Source organism: Helianthus annuus, chromosome 13 (genome assembly GCF_002127325.2).
Source record: "Helianthus annuus cultivar XRQ/B chromosome 13, HanXRQr2.0-SUNRISE, whole genome shotgun sequence".
Taxonomy (NCBI): Eukaryota; Viridiplantae; Streptophyta; class Magnoliopsida; order Asterales; family Asteraceae; genus Helianthus; species Helianthus annuus.
In genome coordinates this window covers 160,820,757-160,840,692 of record NC_035445.2, presented here as the reverse complement: position 1 = coordinate 160,840,692, position 19,936 = coordinate 160,820,757, and the positions used below count along the sequence as shown (strand labels likewise).

Genomic DNA, 19,936 nt, shown 5'->3' with positions numbered 1-19,936 from the left:
TTTATAAGGGATTACCCCTTATGGGCCTCCATAGTGATAAATGGGTTGAGAAGTGGGTGAAGCCCACACGCGCGCCGAGCCGAGCCGAGCCGCGAGCTCGCGAATGGTCGCGTTTGAGGCGCGAATGGGCGCGTTTGAGGCGCACTTTGCACTTCGCGAGGAGCTGAGGAGCTTTTATTTTTAGCTAAGGTCTGGTCAGGTGGGTCAGATCTGTGGTTCAAATGAGATAGGGAGATAGAGATTAATTCGAAACAGTGGGGGTTATCCCATACTGATTCGAATTCTTATGGGATAACTATACAGTAACCGAATTCGTATGGATATACATCCAGAAAAACGAATTCGTATGGGATTGGTATATCTCTTCCCCGTTTTTCTCATTCTTTGGTGAATCCTAAACCTATAAATAAAGGCTTCCTGCTACCCATTTATGCACCTAAAATTCGCAGCTCTCTTTCTCTCTATTGTGTGATTCTGTTTTCGTTCCAGCTTCTGTGTTTTCTGGTTTCCATTACTATTGGAATACCAGATCAGTTCTGCATTAAATCCTGGGAGTTTACGCTGCAGCTCACAGCAATACGAGCGCGTAAAATCCTTTAAGGACAGGAATTTTTCCGTGCAGTCCAAGGCTTTCGTTCAAGGATCTTCGTTCTCACTCGCCAGGTTGGTTTTAATTTACTTGTTCTTTAAATTCGTCCGACAACGGGACAGTCTCCTTCTACCTTTCTTTAATCAGTTTGCTCAAGTTGGAACAAACTGGTTTGGCTGATAACTCGGTAAATAATAAATTAACTGTTTGATTGAATTATTTTTTAAACACCCTTAACATTGGTAATTTGGGAAGTAAGTCATCTAGAATCTTACGAGATAAGTAGCACTTTTCAAAACTATCGTTTCCTTCTAAGGATAAGAATGTTCTCAAACTTTTAGCTCTTTTAAATGGTTCGAACTCGAGTAAGCTACATATTGGTAATGAACAAATGACATATGGCGGTTTCTTTCCAAGACATCCGGTACCATCTCAATGTCTAATCTTGAAAAGAATTCTCCAGCAACAGATGTAGACAAGTCATTCAGCAAGTCATGCATAACAAACGAAGATTTGTCGTTAGGTGGATGTTGCAACAATGACCTTGACAACAACTCTTCCAAAAATTCAAGACCTAAGTGTTCCATTGACTTGTTTGAAGATGACGGGTTCAAAAAACCTTCCGCCATCCAAAGTATAATCAACCGGTGTTTATTAAACACATAGTTCTTTGGGAACAAGGAGAAATACACAAACAACTGCTTCAAACATGCAGAAAGATCATTGTAACTTAGTCTAAGAGCCGGAACAATCTCATCTTTTTTTCCTAACCTCCAAATCTCACTATTTAACAGCTCCTTCCACTCTTCTTCTTCAGTCTTTGTCCTTAATAACCTACCGAGTACTGATAAAGCCAAAGGTAAGCCATCACATTTTTCCACAATGCCTTCACCATATTGTTTTAAAACTGGATGTGAATCAAAGTTATTTGCACCCAACGCATGTTGAGCAAATAAGGAAACAGCATCGTCATGTGACAGAGTCTGCACATGGTATAGATGACCATAACCCAGCTTACCTTATTGAGCAGTTGCTCCTTTCGTGTTGTCATTATAATTTTACTTCCAGGAGCACATCCATGAAATGGGCTCACTAGGGTACGCCAGTCCTCATAACTCTCACTCCAAACATCATCTAAAACCATTAAAAAGCGTTTCTCCCTAAGTTGATTTCTAAGAGCTACTTGAAGCAGATTTAAATCTGCGAATTCCTTGTCATCCCCCTTAACAGATTGTAAGATAACTTTGCTTATATTAAAGATATCAAACTGATCTGAGACACAAACCCAAGCCATAAGTTCAAAGTGCTTCTTAACTTCTTTGTCATCATACAAAAGCTTAGCTAGAGTGGTTTTCCCTAACCCGCCCATACCAACTATGGGCACGATGCTAAAGTTGTGGTCACATGGCTCTTCCCCTAATAGCTTCATGAGCAATTCTTTTTTTTCTTGTTGTCGTCCAACAATACTAGATGGATCTACCAAAGAGGTCTGATAACGTATTTTTGACTTTTCATCTTTTACAATCAAACCTAGACTACCCTTTTCCCTTTCAAGATCTTCTAATTTGGTGGTTATATCATCTAACTTGTGATGCATCCTATTACTTAGTTTGAAATTTCTGAAACTAGTTGGGACTAGCTTTTTTACCTTGCTGGTGATGGGTCCAGATTGCTGGGTGAGCTCATGATGCATAGCTTGTGTTGCCAGATCATCAAGTACGTCATCAATGTCGTAAGCCAAGTGTTGGAGACCATTGAGCCAGTTTTGAACAGCTTCATTAGTTGTTTCCTTCTGAGAAGCATCGTTAAGGAGAGACTGGATCTGGGTCAGAGTCCTCTCTAGTTTCTTCAGCTCTGAGTGAATTCCTTGGGACCGAACATATGCATTCAAGGCTTCAGAGGCCAGCTTCCCAAACACAACATTCAGGAGTTCAGAGGCAATGATTTCAGCCATTGTTGGATATATGTGAGTGAAATTGTAAGTGTATGGAAAGAAAGAAATGATCTCAGCTGTGTTGATATATAGTTCCTTCAGCCATTGTTTGGGTACCCTCCACACAATTATTATCCAATACACTTATAATTTCATTCAGCCATTCACTTATTATCTATACACGTTCAATCTCATACACTTGTTCACTTGTTTATCCAATATCCACACAACTAGGGATTTATTTTATTTATTTATTTATTTATTTTTTTGTATGTCAAGACCACATTTTGATAAATATTACACTTTACGTTAATATAATAATTGATTTTTTTATACTAATAAACTATTTTCATTTTGAACTTTAATATGATAATATCTATTTAAACAATACATAATGTAAAACTTGATAAAAATATAATTATATTTCACAGATTACATAGCTAGGATCTACTATCTCACTTCATGTATAACATTAGTATACTGTACAATATAATGTGTAGTATGTTGTTGTATAGTATAACCAAACTTTATCCAAATGAAAACAGTAAATACCTTTTTCTTGAGCATTCTTTCTCCACGCCCTCCGTCTCCGGTGGTGCAAGGCTCGCAACTGAACCATCACCTTGGACTCCACCACTACAATAACAAGCCAACTTTCAATCGAAAACTTCTAATTCATTACAACTCACCTTAACACTTCTCATAAAACCCCTAACAACATCAAAAATCAAGCATACAATCAATTTTCACCATAGTTGTTAAAATCCATCGCCTCTTGTGCCTAGGCCCATTAATTTTCAGGCAAGGCAAGGTAATTGCGCTTTAAACAAATACACTTACTGCAAGAACACCAACTTTCAATCAAAAGAGTTAAAGGTTCTGAAAGTTGATTCCATCCTCCAACATTTGAACAAATACACTTACTGCAACAACACCATCTTTAAAGCATGGACATTTACCACACTTTGAAGATCAGGTCTTACTTTACAACACTCAACAAGATTAAGAACATCAAAAAAAAAACCCGGTGTATAAACCTTGTGTTCTCTGAGGCATTTCGTCGAACAGTTGGCAGGTCCCATTGTAAAATCTTTGGGAAACGTGAGAGCTGAGAATAATCCGGCAAGTCCGACACAAACATTTAAATGCCAAACTTCCTAATTAGAACTCAATAATCAAATATTGAACAAAATTGCTACACGAAGGTACAGTAGAATTGGAGGTACCTGGAGATGTTCTAATAGTTGGAACACGCATGATTAGCCGTAACAATCTGTTAAATCGAACTGAACACATGTGAATTTTATTTCGATCGATCGCTGCGTATTTGCTCCTCCTATAAACCGCCTGATGAAGACGGGGAAGATTTAAGAGTTTGAATGCTTACAATATCCCCCCTCTACTATTGTTTATTCTTTATTTTTAGTCCTTTTACTTTCAATTTTATATTGTAATACAGAAACATGCCCCTAAACATAAACTAAACTAACGAGTAAACTGCCAAAATGGTCTTTGAGGTTTGGTCATTTTTGTCACTTTACTCCAAAACTCAAACCTTTTGAAACTGGGTCACTGTGGTTTCAATTTTATTGTCATTTTCATCTAAAATCAAAATCTGGTCAGATTTTTCAGTTAACATCCAGTTGTTTTTTTTTCCTCTCTTTAAATAAAGGGCAAAATGGTCTTAAACATAAACTAACTATCAATATTAGTTCTCCTTCTTTTACTTGTAAGCATTTTCTATCCATTAAGTTCACTATTTGTAGATTAAAGTAAAGTTCCCGTACAAATAACTTTAATGTACTAAACGTACGAATAGCATGAAAAAGGCAAAAAAAAAAAAAAAAAAAAAAACGCAATGACATTTTCGTAAATATTTGCTTGTAGGGTAATTATCAAAATTACTCTACAAATGATCCTGTAGAGTAATTTTGATCTTGTAGACTAATTTTTTAAAATTTTCTTGTAGAGTAATTACTAATAATTACGAAAATGCTACCGCGTTTTTCAGCAAAACTTTCAGTTCGTACGTTTTGTACGTTAAAGTTATTTGTATTTGATCTTTTATCTTGTAGATTATAGTCTTTCTGATTATTTAAATATTGAAAACATACTGTGAAACTGAAAATGGAATTTATAATCATAACACTAAAGCATAAAGACATCATCATCATCCATCATGTTGGGGAATATGGACAGCAAGAAACAATCTTATTTTTTCAGCTAAGCTGTGTGTACCGGAGAAAATCATTGAAAGAATCCAGTCCACTTCATTCCTTTGGGTGAAAAACCGCGCAAAAACGATGGAGCTTGGATTCGACAATTTGATTAAATTCAACATAAATCTAAATTAACCACAAGTAAACATGAATTGAGCTTTTTCCTCATTACGAACTATGGCGATATTGAACTCAACACAAACCCTGGCTTCATTTTATTAACTTTGAATGCAAAATCTGTCGTACACATGTGTAATTTGATTTCGAATCGATCTCTGCATATTTGTGCCTGTATTACTATTTTTGCTTCAGTCTTACTCCTTTTACTTTCAATTTGCATTGCTGGTGCATGAAAGTTAGATTGGAAAACATAAATGAACCCTTAAACATGAACACGCTATCATTCTTAGTCCTCCGATCATGAATTTATTGGCATCTGAGTAGCTTTCTTGCATATGTATATTTGGTAGCATACAGAGGCAACATGTTATAAACAGAGATTCAGATATCATTAGGACAGAAAGATTAAAGGAGGATATCATTTATATCCAACAAAGAGCTTTATTTGTCTCTAGAAGGCATAATGGCAGAGGTGCAGAGTGATGAAAAACACAAAATCCAACTAAGCATTTCTATTTAAAAACTACAATGAGCTAACAATTTTCTTATTGGTTCGGTAATCAAGCAGTAGGTGGCCTCAGCTCATGATCATGAGACATGCGACTTTCGTCAATACGTGTCATAAATCCAGGTGGGTGGAAAATTATTGGTATGGACTTGATCTGCTGGTTCCATTTTTGCTTTTTTCGCCTTTAAAACAAGCATCTCACATGAAGCTCCTTCTTCTATGTCTGTCTTTGGAAAAAAAGAAAAGCATTTTTAAAGATTTGTTTATAAATTTATATAAAAAATTCGTTAAGCAAGTTCATGTAGTATCAGTTAGTTATGAGTATACGCATACTAACCTTCAATATTTTAAGTTCTTCAGATTCAAGTTGATTCAGAACGCAGGCAGGGCGGCCAGGTTCAAAAGTGGAGCTTAATTCTGAGAACCTACAAAAAGAATTAATGATATATTATCAATTAACAATGAAAATGGATCATTTTATTATTGCTAAAGGATATATTAAGAAAAAGGCCAGAAATATTTATCTCTTGCATATTGCTTGTTAATAAACATACACGTTGTAGCCCAAACGATGGGTTGGCTAAGGGAGCTAAAACAAACGAATTTTTGGTACGGGTCGGTGTGGTTAGGTAGACCGAAAACAGTTCGACCAATTTTTTTTGAAGTTTAAAAATAATTAGTGTCAAATATGATTAAAAAACTACACCATTTCACTAATTGACAACAATATGATTTATGAGGTTTTGTGCCTTAGAAATACGCTCCGGGTGAGTTTCAATCGATTTAACTTCTTTCATATTAATTTGTTTCTTTAGTTTAACCCATTAGAGATATGATATAACGCATGTCATCTACTCATTCATAGTTAGATGGTTCAACTTTATCACCTCTTCTGAACAGTTGGTTTTATTGTTGTGTGTCTGTATCTTTAAGCACATAAATGGATAGACAAAACCACTAAATAAGAAAAAGAAAAGTGTAACCTGTTATTCAATATTTCCCGACTTGGCCTCTCAAGTAATGCTTTATTTTGTCCCTGCTGCGTGAATTACGGCTCCAAGAAATGGTTTGGTCTAGTTATAATCAATCCATCTTTGATTTGAGTGAATCTTTGAAACAATTACTGTAGGTCCCTATCCGGTGGATGACGAACCTAAACCTTGTTATACAAACCTACTAGCGAGTGCGGAATCCAAGCTAGCAAGCAAACCGAGTTAGTGGCAAGTAGAGAAACAAACACACAAGTTCACCGATTAACACTAGTCGTATTAATGCAATGAGGGTTCGGTTACAAGCTCAATGTTTACAGAAATGTTCTATAAACTCTATAAGTGTGTGTGTGAGTTCTGGACAGAATGCTCTCAATGAAGACTCTCTATCTCTCGGTGCAAATGGCAGAACTTCAGAACTAACTCACACTCAACACATGCATGGGTATATATACCCATCTCAGCAAGTCTGCTCGAAGGATTCGACAGATGGTCCGAAGGATCATCTGTCGACCACATGTTACACGAAAGATCAGCATGGACCTCGAAGGATCATCCTTCGAGATCTATTGGTCGAACCATATCTTTCGATCACCTCGAAGGATCAGGTGTATCCTTCGTGGCTATCCTTCGATCAGAACATCTTTCAACTGTTGTCCAAGACAAACCGGAGGATGGTTGACTTGGTCAACTTACAACACAAATCAGGACATCGTTTATATCAGACCGAATACAGACAAAGTACAGACACAAGTGCACCAACAAACTCCCCCTTGGCTGTAGCTTTGTCTTTGATCTCTAAGCTTTGTCTTGTTCTTCCAAAAGTGTAGACTCGTCTTGAACTTCGACGGTCTTTGGTCTTCAGGTCTTCAAAACTCTGATGTCCTATCATGTCTTCAATGTCGGAGGATCTTCAAAGTCTTCACGTCTTGAAAGTAGAAAGTGTATCAACAAACTACCCGTATCATGTAGGAAGTGTGTTGACAAACTCCCCCTTAACATAAGCTCCCCCTTGAGTTATGCTCGTGAAATACTTTAACTTTATGAAGTAAGATCCTTGTGGTGTTGATGATGGGCAGCGGCAACTCGATCATTTTCATCACTTGAGCGCCTTCTCGTCGTGTCTTCATTCCAGAGCTTGTCATCGACTATGTTCTCCCAGCCTTTAGAATCTGCACATGCAAGAAATCTAAACGCGTAATGAGAACAACTGCTTGGAATATAGTATAAACAAATGACACACGAATGACCATGTCATAATCAAACACCGTCCGACAGTTTGAAAGTTTAATAAATTTGTCAATTTAAGTCTTTAACTTTCAAAACATGCAAATTTCGACCGTTTATGAAGATTTAGTCATTTCGGTTTTCGTTCAGGTTTCAGGCAACGAAGACTCGAGTTCCAACATCGTACGATCGAAAATAAAATAGAAATAAAATCTTTTTGGCTTTTATAAAGTTTAAATTAAAACACACCTAAAATCTTTTTGGGATTTTTGAAATTAAAAGACAACAATTTAAAATCCTTTGAGTGTTATCAAACGACATCACCGCTAATGTCGTGCTGATATGCACCAAACGACGAAACTGTTTAAAAGAAAAACAATAAAAATTAAGCAATAAATAAATAAATATATACAAACATTCTTTTTGCGAGTTTCGAGGGTAAGAGAATCATATCAGTGTACGGTCATGCCAAAACACTCTTGTTGTTCAGTTAGTTAACATTAAGATAAGCATCCTATAACAATTATCGGTATTGTTGTCCACTTAAGCTCAACTTATCAGATGTAATCATGTTTAGAGGATACGTTAATGTATGATTTATACTTACCGACCGGTGTTCATCCACATCACGACACATTCCCGTATCAAGGTATGCACGAGAGTTCATCTTACCGGTGAGTATACCGATTATCATCTGTTTGACCGTATAAATTGTGAGATACTCACTTATTTTGAATTGAAAACAAGCCCTATGTGATATAATCACTTATTGATGAGGAACTTGATTTTCGTATGCATGAGGGCACAGGTGCAAGTCCGTGAACAGGTCAGTACTTCCGTACAGCAGAGAGACGAACTTGGCACCCGGATAAATGTGATATTTTTATCACTTATTTGAATTGGACATGTGATTGTTTATCACTTATTGAGGTCGTATGCAATATGTACACGTATGTATGGTATCATGGAAGATCTAGACTTGCATCCCCGTTATTTTTCGGTAAAAGATACAACCATGATACCCAGATGATAAGCAGCATAAAGACCGAATATCTCAGAACCTCGGCAATCTATCAAACGAAATTTCGGTACTAAGACCATATGCCAATGAATGGTTCCCACCTGGTCTTCAGTCGATTAAGATTTATATCACCCTGCACACTTTAAAATGATTGTGAGCCTACCGATACATCTTATATAGAGCTGCTTATCGTTTTTCATTTAAGGTTTAAAGAGGTTAGGATAGACCACTGATGTACTATCATTTTCTCTTTTGCTCTCCAGGAAACTCATTTTTGATTTTCTATTGTTTTTGTGTTTTTGAAATTTTTCGATGTTTTTGGATTTTCAGATTTTTGGATTTACTCCCCCTAAAATCAACAAACTAAGATAAATTTAAAAACACACAAAGATATTTACAAAAGTGATTTTCCGATGTTGGTTTTACTCTTGCTTGACCTTAATGCCGTTTACCAATAATAAAAAGTCAAATCTTGATTTGTCAAATGCTTTGGTAAATAAGTCGGCACGTTGGTCATCGGTGTGGACCTTAACAACATCGATTAGCCTTTTCTCAAAGCAATCACGTATGAAGTGATATTTGATTTCGATGTGTTTGGTCTTTGAATGCTGCACAGGATTTCTAGTGATATCTAAAGCAGCAGAATTATCAACGTAAATAGGAGTAGTTAGGAATTCAAAACCGTAGTCCCGCATTTGTTGTTGGATCCAAAGAACTTGGGAGCAACAACTTGAGGCAGCAATGTATTCAGCTTCGCATGTTGATGTAGCTACACACGTCTGCTTCTTGCACTGCCATGTAACTAGGCGATTTCCTAAAAACTGACATCCAGCCGTTGTTGATTTGCCGTCGATTTTGCATCCGCCAAAATCAGAATCACTGAAAGCTACCAATTCAAAGTTATTATCCCTAGGGTACCACAGACCGGTGTCAGGGTACGCCTTCAAATAACGAAAAATCCTTTTAACAGCAGCAAGATGTGAGGCCTTCGGGTTGACTTGATATCTGGCAAGCAGGCACGTCGGGTACATTATGTCTGGCCTTGATGCTGTGAGGTACATAAGAGATCCGATCATAGCGCGATAGATTGAAGGGCTAACAGCTTCTCCCTTCAAGTCTGGAGTAATTCCGTGATTAGTTGGCAATGGGGTACCAATGGGCGTTGCATCAGACATCTGGAACCGGCTCAAGATGTCGCCAACATATTTAGTCTGATGGATGAATATCCCAGACTCCGTTTGTTGTACTTGTAGGCCCAAGAAGAAGGTCATTTCCCCCATAGCACTCATCTCGAATTTATCCTGCATAATGCGCTCGAATTCCCTACACAAGACATCATTAGTAGAACCAAAAATAATGTCATCAACGTATACCTGTACCAGAAGAAGATCTCCATCTTGTTCTTTGATGAAAAGAGTACAGTCGATAAGACCTCTACGAAAACCGTTCTCCAGCAGATAGTGTGATAAGGTTGCATACCAAGCTCGTGGTGCTTGATGAAGACCATAAAGAGCTTTGTTGAGCAACCAAACCCGATCGGGATGGATAGGATCTTCAAAACCTGGAGGCTGTTCGACGTACACCTCTTCTTCAACCACACCGTGTAAAAATGCACTTTTCACGTCCATCTGATAGACCTTGAATCCTTTGAAGGACGCATAGGCTAGAAAGATTCGAATTGCTTCGAGACGTGCAACAGGTGCATAGACTTCGTTGTAGTCGATCCCTTCAATCTGACGAAAACCCTGAACGACTAAACGAGCTTTGTTTCGGATAACAACTCCGCGGTCATCCTTTTTGCTTTTGAAAACCCAACGGGTACCAATCTTCTTGTATCCAGCAGGTTTCTCTACTAATTTCCAGACACCCAGCTTCTGGAATTGTTGCAGTTCTTCCTGCATTGCTTCAACCCAGGCATTATCCTTCAAGGCTTCTTTCCACGTTCTTGGTTCTTCTTGTGAGACATAACACGCGAAGGACCAATCGTTTTGTTGCCCGGATTCTCGAATAGCTGCATACAAGCCTGCATTTTTGTTGTTTCGCAACATGTTTCTTGTTTGTACGCCACTTTGCACATTTCCAATGATGTTTTGTTGAGGATGGGTATTATGAATCCTTGTTTCTGGATTATCTGGAACTGGAACATTTATACCCAGGTTGTTAAGATTAAGATCAACAACCAATTCAAGACCCGGAATTGACGAAGAGGATGATGCAGTAGCCTCAGCTGCTCTATGTGTATCCACTGGAGGAGTACCCTCTGAAGTACCATGAACTGCTGTTGTAGGAGCTTCCTGATCTGCATCTAGAAATTCATCATCCTCTAAAGATTCGTTCAATTCGTTTGCATCATGAAAATCCTCATTGTTGAGAGTATTGTTGTTCACCGAAGAAGATGGTTCTTGATTCACAAGAATTGGACGAACCACCGGTGAAACTGTTGCATTGTCACTCTCGAAAAACATCCTAGCCGCAGCATTTTCTTCAACGGCTTCAACATTGATCGAATTGAAGAAGTCATCGTACTCAAACATCCAAGGTTGACCCGGATTTTTGACTGGCAAGGTGTGCCTTTGTACTCTGACCTCAGACCATTCCTCGACCCTTTTAGTCTCTAGATTCCAGACTCGTAAGTTAGGGGTGGCATACCCAAGAAAGTATCCATCAATTGCTCTTGCCCCAAACTTTCCATTAGGATCGATGATTGTGCATGGAGCTCCAAACGGTTCTAGATAAGACAAATCTGGTTTCCGTTTCTGAAGAAGCTCAAAGCAGGTCTTGTTGTGTCTTTTGACTGTAAGGACTCTGTTCAATGTGTAACATGCAGAGGCCACAGCTTCAGTCCAGAATGGAATGGGCAACTGTGACTCTACCAACATTGTCCTAGCAGTCTCGATCAATGTGCGGTTCTTACGTTCAGCGACACCATTCTGTTGAGGAGTATAAGCTGCACTAAACTCATGAAGAATACCCTTTGAAGTGCAGAACTCCGCCATGGAATGATTTTTAAATTCAGTACCATTGTCGCTACGTATCCGCCTAACCTTTAACTTATACAAATTCTCAATCTGAATGATCAAGTTTTTGATGATGCCAAAGGTTTCACTCTTGTGTGCCATGAACGCAACCCAAGAAAATCTTGAATAATCATCAGTAACCACGAGGCAGTATTGATCACCCCGAATACTCTTGTGCTTGACAGGACCGAACAAATCCATGTGCAAACGTTCAAGAGGAACTGCCACTGTGTTGATCTTCTTTGTAGGGTGCTTCTTCTTTGTTTGCTTTCCTTTCTGGCACGAAACACAGATGTCTTGAAGATGGAAATTTTTGAGAGGAACACCATTCACCAATTCATTTGAAACCAAATGATTCATTTTGCGTAAATGAATGTGACCCATTCGTCTGTGCCAAGAGATAGTGTCTTTTTCTGTGGCTTTAGAAACGAAACAAGTTGCTTGTGCAGACGTAGTAATAGCCTGGCTCATGTCAAGGACGTACAAATCATTTATCCTTGGAGCCGACAAGAGAATCCATTCTTTTGGAATTTTGAAGCCGGGTTTCAGCACATAACAGCCATTAGCATCAAAGTGTACTGAGAACTGCTTGTCACAGATTTGAGAAACACTAAGAAGATTGTGATCAAGTTGTTGCACAAAGTTGATCTTGTCAAAGCTGACAATCCCGTTAGATATCATTCCTTCTCCCGTAATGTATCCACCTTTATCTCCAGCAAAAGCAACATAACCTCCTCTAATAGATTTAACGTCGTAGAGAAGCTTCATGTCGCCCGTCATGTGCCTGGATGCCCCACTATCAACAATCCAGTGACTACTGATAGTTCCTCCTGAAGCACCCTGCACATGAACTCAAATGAATTAGTTGGAGATGGGGACCCAAGCCATTGTGGTCTTGGGTCTTCCATTTTCATCAATGACAATAACTTCTTGTCTTTGATGGTTGGTGAATTGTGATGGTCCCCCTGATTCAGTAACCGATTTAGGTTTCCAGGTCTGTTTGGTTTCACCAGTGTTTTTCTTTAAAAGTTTAACTTCTTGATGATTTGAAGTTTTAGAATTGTCTGGTTTTACAACAACAGATTGTTTTTGAACCGCATCGGTTTTAATCGCTTTTTCTATCTTTTTGACCTGTTGGCGTTTCTGTTTCCTTTCCCTTTCTTTTACAAGGCGGGGATCTTGTTTTGTGGAAACAGTTGGCTTACGGTCAGTTTTGCCACGGGGATCATCAACCTTTCCTTTTTGTTTATGAAGATATGGGCAGTTTCTAATAATATGCCCAATGGTTCCACACTCAAAACAGGATCTTCGTTCTACAAACCCCGAAGAATCATGTGATCGTCTAGCCGATGATGTTGAACTTTGTGAACCCGAGGTACTAGGCTTTGAACTGCTTGGTTCATTTCTTTTCTCGACAATAGCTTTCTTGACAAAATCTAAGTTAGATTGATTTTCAAACTTTTCAATTTTGTCTGTTCCCGTCGATTTCACAAAGTTAACATTTTTCTTCTTCTTTTGGTTCGGCTTCTTGTTAGTTTGAGCCGGTGCTTTACCTTTGGGTTTGGTGTGATTTTGCTGTGTTGTCACTGTTGGTAATTTCTTGTTGCCAAAATGTTTTCGAATTTCAGCCTTTGGAATAGGAGGACACTGTGTAACTGTAACTTTAGGTCCTGCCTTTCCCAAGAACTTACTCGTCGAATTCTCAAAGACTTTGCAGATTAAGGATTGATTAACGTTCTTAATGGGAAAATCTTTGTCTGAGTAAATTTTATCATCACCAACTAGAGTGTACAGCAAATTCACACTCTCCGGCTCTCCTGCAGATGAGGACTCAGTTGCAACAGTCTTAGCGGGTTGAACAGGGGGATCACATAGAATGTGATTCTCAAGAGGTATGTCCTCATTTTTGACTACCGCATCAGACTTTGCTGGGACAGTATCATCAGATTCATCATCAGACGAATCAGCATCCTCAATCACAACTGGAGGATCTTGATTCTGTTCAGCACTCACAAATGTATCTGCTGACACATCTGAATCTGAGGATACTTCCTTTTGGTATCCGAGTCCTGCAGCAAACTCCTTAACATCCAGAGGCACAGAAGGTTCAAAGAAAACTCTGTCCTCTTCATCAGGCATGGCATCATAATTATGTCTCACTGGTGGTGGACACTTTTTGTACCCTATGCAAGTGACATCTCTCTTTTCCTTCTGAACGTCAATGATGTGATCTAACACATAGCTAGAACTCAAATAACTGTCTAGCTTGAGTTTGATCGCATCACTTTCGGTTTTCACACAAGCCATCTCTTTTTGCATACTCTCAAGGCGAGATATATACAAATTAATATCAGTTTGTTTTCTTGAAACCATTTTAGTCAGTTCTGTTTTATCCTTCTTTAATGTTTCAATTACTGACTTAAATTCTTTCTCATGGTTTTCATAAAACATGTTAGCTTCTGTGCATTTTGAGAGATCCACAGTCAATTTCTGATTGTGGAGAAAGGTCACATCATATTTCTCTTGCAAAGCGTCATGCTTACTTTGCAAGTCACTCAAATTCTCATTCACAGTAGTATGTTTGTCTTGCAAGTCAAACAAACTAGCTTGTAAAGCATCATGTTTGCCTTGCAACTCAGACATACTTTTCTCAAGATCAGCACATCTAGCATGCAACCTAGCACATTCATCACAATTAACAGCAGTGGGTTCATCGACACATACCTGACTTGATGAACCGTCGACATTAGCCATAAAGGCTGAATGGAGAGAAGACGAAGAGTAAGCAGCTTGATCCACCAGAATAGATCTTCTTTGAGTTTCTGCTACAGCTTCCCCCAAGAGTTCATCAATGTCAATATCATCCGAAACACTAGATGTCTCACCCACATGATCATCACCAGAGTTGGATGATTCTTCATCAACACTCCTGCTGTATCCAGAGGAGTCTTCATCTTCAGACGATTCATCACCACTGGCAGAAGATTCTCCACCACTGGTGTGAACTAGCTCCTTCACAATCTGAGCAAAACATGCTGTTCCATCAGGAGCATCACCACCCAACTGGATTGACCAGTCACAACCTTCATCCACCTGAACTGCAAGTGCTCGGTTGGTTTGGTTGTTGACAGGCACCAATGTACGATCATTGTTTCTGTTCTGCTGGTTGCCTTGGTTCCTGAAGGGGTTTTGATTCCCGTGCTGGGCTGGCTTTGTACATTCCCGTTTAAAGTGGCCCCGTTCACCACAGTTGAAGCACTTAACAGCTTGCTTATCGAACCCATACTTGGTGTCTCGCTTACTTTCCAAGCTGGTTCTGCCAGTACTTTCCATCCAATCCTTTGCTCTTCTCACAGCACTCGCAAAGGCCCACTTGATATCCATCAAGTCCATCTCTTCCTTATCAATCTGCCTGTAATCTTCTTGTGTCAGATTAATGTTTCCAATCTGACCTTCTATCAACCCACAGTACGCGCTCACTACAGTGTTAAGCAGCTCCATGTGTTCCTTAGCTACTTCTACACTGATTTTAGAAAAACTTGAAGTGTCAAGCTGTACTGTATTTGGCTTTGATTGTTGACCTGCAGCAGATGATGTTCCTCCATAACATGCATATTGTGGTTGTTGAGCAGGAGGAGGAGGAGGTGGTTGTATTGGATTTCCATACAGATCTGTGGTTGGAGACGGCTTTACAGGAACTTGCACTGGATTGCCATACATATCCGTGCTTGTGACAAACGCCGTTTGAAGTGGAGCATGTGAACCGGCTTTTGCAGATGACGTAGTGGAGGTGCCATAATACATCTCTGGATTCTGTGGCACTGCAACTCTCTTTGCCTTCAATGTTTCTTCCTGATCCTTGTTCTCCAGAAGCTGCACGAAATCGTTGATATTTGTGGTTCTCAACGTTCCGTTGTACTTCAAGATTTCCAGGAAGTTGTTCCATTGAGGAGGCAATGCATCGGCAAACTTCTTTACCACCTCTGTTGGAGTCGTTGTGACTTCAAAGTTGGTCAGCTCAGTAAGCAGATGATAGAAACGGCTTGTCATATCTCCCAAGGACTCCTTATCCATACATGTGAAGCCATCAAATTCTTTCTTCAGTAGATCTCGTCTTAGTTGACGTGTGGCTTCATTACCTACTCCTCTTGTCTTCAATGCATCCCACAGCTTCTTCGTTGTCTTGAAACTGACGAACTGATGATAAATATCCTTGCTCAGTGCTTGAGTGAGAATAGCGTATGCTTTCTTTTCTAAGTCATACGTCTTCTTTTGATCATCAGGAAGATCGGCAAATGTAGCTGTCGAAGAAGCAGCAACCTCGATAGTTTGATCGAATTCCGTAATGAACCGTAACCACAACTCTGTATTTTGACCAAGAATGTATGTATGGAAACGATCAACCCATCCTGGATATTCATGAAGATGCATCAACTTTGGAGGCCTGTTCAAACTTCCGGTTTCACTTTCGCTTAGTAGAAGACTTTGAATACTCGGAGTTTGATTTGAAACAAACGCCCATTGACCAGCTGGAGTGGCATTTGTTTGTGAGGATGTAGATACCGGAGATTCGGCCCATGATGGAGATTGACTGGTATTCATGTATTTTCCACTGTCTGGAGCCGGACTTCCCCACCAACTCGGATTCATGATAGATAAGCAAAATAAAAGCTAAGTAAGAATGATCCGAAAGATAACACAACCGAAAGATCCTGGTCGAAAGATCTGAAATCACAGAAACTTGTTAGCAATAAACTGACCACAGTCGAAAGATCGATTTATTGTTCGAAGGATCAACAGTATTCGAAAGATTACTGTTGACTCTCGAACAATGATTTCGAAAGATTCAAGAGCTCGAAGGATTCCTTTTTGAAAGATCCTTATCTTTCGAGTTAACTCTTTATCTTTCGAATAACAGATCTCGAAAGATTCACCAATACGAAGGATCCTAATCTTTCGGACACTAATCTTTCGAAATGATTCCTTTCTCGAAGGATATGTTTCAGACTTCGAAGGATGGGTCGAAGGATATTAATCTTTCGAGCCCTCCTTGGTCGAAAGATATCGAAGGATGATCTTTCGATGTCGAAAGATATCTTTCGAGAGCTCTGACACAATCTGATCTGATGTGAAAGGTTGGTGAAAAGGTGACAGGTTGGTAAGGTCAACTTTCGGCAAAAGGTATGGTCAGACGTACTTTCCCACCAACTTTGAAAAGATTGCCCAAAAAGGAAAACCTTATCTTCACACTAGTCACCGGAAACCTTGATCGGAACTTGACCGGAAATACCAAGTTACTTAAAAACAATTTTTCAAGTTACCCAAACCAACCTTGAACACTCCCGGAGGTTTAGAAATCGTTTTTCAGTTTAAAACAAGCAAGAAAACCACCAAAAACGGGTGCTAAACCAAGTGTTCAAACACACCAAACACTTGAACAAACCCGGTTTTAAACAAGGTAAAGAGCGAGGCTCTGATACCACTTGTAGGTCCCTATCCGGTGGATGACGAACCTAAACCTTGTTATACAAACCTACTAGCGAGTGCGGAATCCAAGCTAGCAAGCAAACCGAGTTAGTGGCAAGTAGAGAAACAAACACACAAGTTCACCGATTAACACTAGTCGTATTAATGCAATGAGGGTTCGGTTACAAGCTCAATGTTTACAGAAATGTTCTATAAACTCTATAAGTGTGTGTGTGAGTTCTGGACAGAATGCTCTCAATGAAGACTCTCTATCTCTCGGTGCAAATGGCAGAACTTCAGAACTAACTCACACTCAACACATGCATGGGTATATATACCCATCTCAGCAAGTCTGCTCGAAGGATTCGACAGATGGTCCGAAGGATCATCTGTCGACCACATGTTACACGAAAGATCAGCATGGACCTCGAAGGATCATCCTTCGAGATCTAATGGTCGAACCATATCTTTCGATCACCTCGAAGGATCAGGTGTATCCTTCGTGGCTATCCTTCGATCAGAACATCTTTCAACTGTTGTCCAAGACAAACCGGAGGATGGTTGACTTGGTCAACTTACAACACAAATCAGGACATCGTTTATATCAGACCGAATACAGACAAAGTACAGACACAAGTGCACCAACAATTACTAGACAAGAAAAAAGACATTTGTTGTTAGTATTTGAACATATCAAACTGCAGACCATGAAGATTATTTATTTAAGAGTAAATTACGATTTTGGCCCCTGTGGTTATATCACTTTTACCCTTTTAGCCCAAAAAAGAATTTTTTATCATCTGAGCCCCCAAAGAATTGTTGTTAGTATTTGAATATATCAAACTGCAGATCAAATTAAATTTAACTCTGGTCAAGTAAAAGACATTGGAATTCTGTTGACATCACTCTAAATCAAATATTGTTAGTAAACTAAAATTTCAAATGTAAACATAAAAAGACAATAAAACTTCTACTCACAACAATATTGCAGAAATAAAGATCGTATGAAGAGGTGTCAAAAGCTACCAGTTTAATAAAAAAAAATAAAAAAAAAACCGTCTAGTTAACCCCGATTGTATTTAAACATGCTGTGATGGGTTTAATTAGTATTAATCCACTTTAATAATAAAAAAAAAAAAAAAAAAAAAAAAAAACCGTACCTGAATGAGTGTCTTACGCTCCTAACATCACAAAGATCCGCACGAATGTGCTCAACAACAGCTGCAACAAGTAGTTATAATCCAAAATTAGAATTATTAAAATAAGGGTCCTACTTTCCATTCTCTAAAACACCAAACCCCGTTATTAATTACCATTCAGGTTTCATTATTATTAATATTTTTAGTTAGTCATCTTTAATCTAGAATCATATAGATTACTTAACTAATCAAATATCAAACCCTTTGATTTACAAAAATTGCTCCATTGACAGAAAGAAAAAGACTTGGTTTCCTTGATCTTTCAAAATGAGAAATAAAATTACATACATACAGGGGTGACATATTAGACCGGAAGAAAAGAGTTTAAAAACTACAGTTTTATTTATTTACAGTGTTTCATCGTGTTGGTGCACTTGTGTCTGTACTTTGTCTGTATTCGGTCTGATATAAACGATGTCCTGATTTGTGTTGTAAGTTGACCAAGTCAACCATCCTCCGGTTTGACTCAGTCAACAGTTGAAAGATGTTCTGATCGAAGGATAGCCTCGAAGGATACACCTGATCCTTCGAGGTGATCGAAAGATATGGTTCGACCATTAGATCTCGAAGGATGATCCTTCGAGGTCCATGCTGATCTTTCGTGCAACATGTGGTCGACAGATGATCCTTCGGACCATCTGTCGAATCCTTCGAGCAGACTTGCTGAGCTGGGTATATATACCCATGCATGTGTTGAGTGTGAGTTAGTTCTGCAGTTCTGCCATTTGCACCGAGAGATAGAGAGTGTTGAGAGCATTCTGTCGGAACTCACACACACACACACTTGAGAGTTTACATGTTAGATTTGTAAACATTGTGCTTGTAACCGAAACCTTCATTTGCATTAATACGACTAGTGTTAATCGGTGAATCTTTGTGTGATTGTGTTTATACTTGTCTCATCCCGGTTTGCCTACTAGCTTGGATTCCGCACTCGCTAGTGGGTTGGTATAACAAGGTATAGGTTTGTTCTCGATCCTCCGAGAGGGACCTACAAGTGGTATCAGAGCCTCGCTCTTTACCTTGTTTAAAACCGGGTTTTTACAAGTTGTGGTGTGTTGAAACACTTAGTTTTGCACCTGTTTTTACTTGTTTTCTTGCTTTTTCTTTGAGTAAAAACGTGTTTAAACTAACCGGGAGTGTTTAAGGTGGGGTTGGGTAACTTGAAAAATTGTTTTAAGTGACTTTGTATTTTCCGGTTAAATCTCCGGTTAGCATTCCGGTGGTGACTGGTGTTGAAGATAAGGATTTCCTTTTTGGGCAAAATTTTCAAAGTTGGTGGGAAAGTACGTCTGACCATACCTTTTGCCGAAAGTTGACCTTACCAACCTGTCACCTTTTCACCAACCTTTCACATCAGATCAGATTGTGTCAGAGCTCTCGAAAGATATCTTTCGACATCGAAAGATCATCCTTCGATATCTTTCGACCAAGGAGGGCTCGAAAGATTTATATCCTTCGATCCATCCTTCGAAGTCTGAAACATATCCTTCGACAGAGGAATCTTTTCGAAAGATTAGTGTCCGAAAGATTAGGATCCTTCGTATTGGTGAATCTTTCGAGATCTGTTATTCGAAAGATAAAGAGTTAACTCGAAAGATAAGGATCTTTCAAAAGGGAATCCTTCGAGCTCTTGAATCTTTCGAAA

General features: G+C 39.0%; 1 long non-coding RNA gene and 1 pseudogene across 1 annotated transcript; both read right to left on the bottom strand.

Moving 5' to 3' along the window:
- Nucleotides 1–767: 767 nt before the first annotated feature.
- LOC110900047 lies at nt 768–2,685 on the bottom strand (annotated as a pseudogene).
- Nucleotides 2,686–5,337: 2,652 nt separating this feature from the next.
- LOC118485515 lies at nt 5,338–6,488 on the bottom strand. The gene is made up of 3 exons (XR_004876477.1): nt 6,353–6,488; nt 5,707–5,794; nt 5,338–5,592 (listed from the first exon to the last, which is right to left on the bottom strand). It is a non-coding gene; the product is annotated as an uncharacterized LOC118485515 (long non-coding RNA).
- Between the last annotated feature and the right edge of the window lie 13,448 nt (nt 6,489–19,936).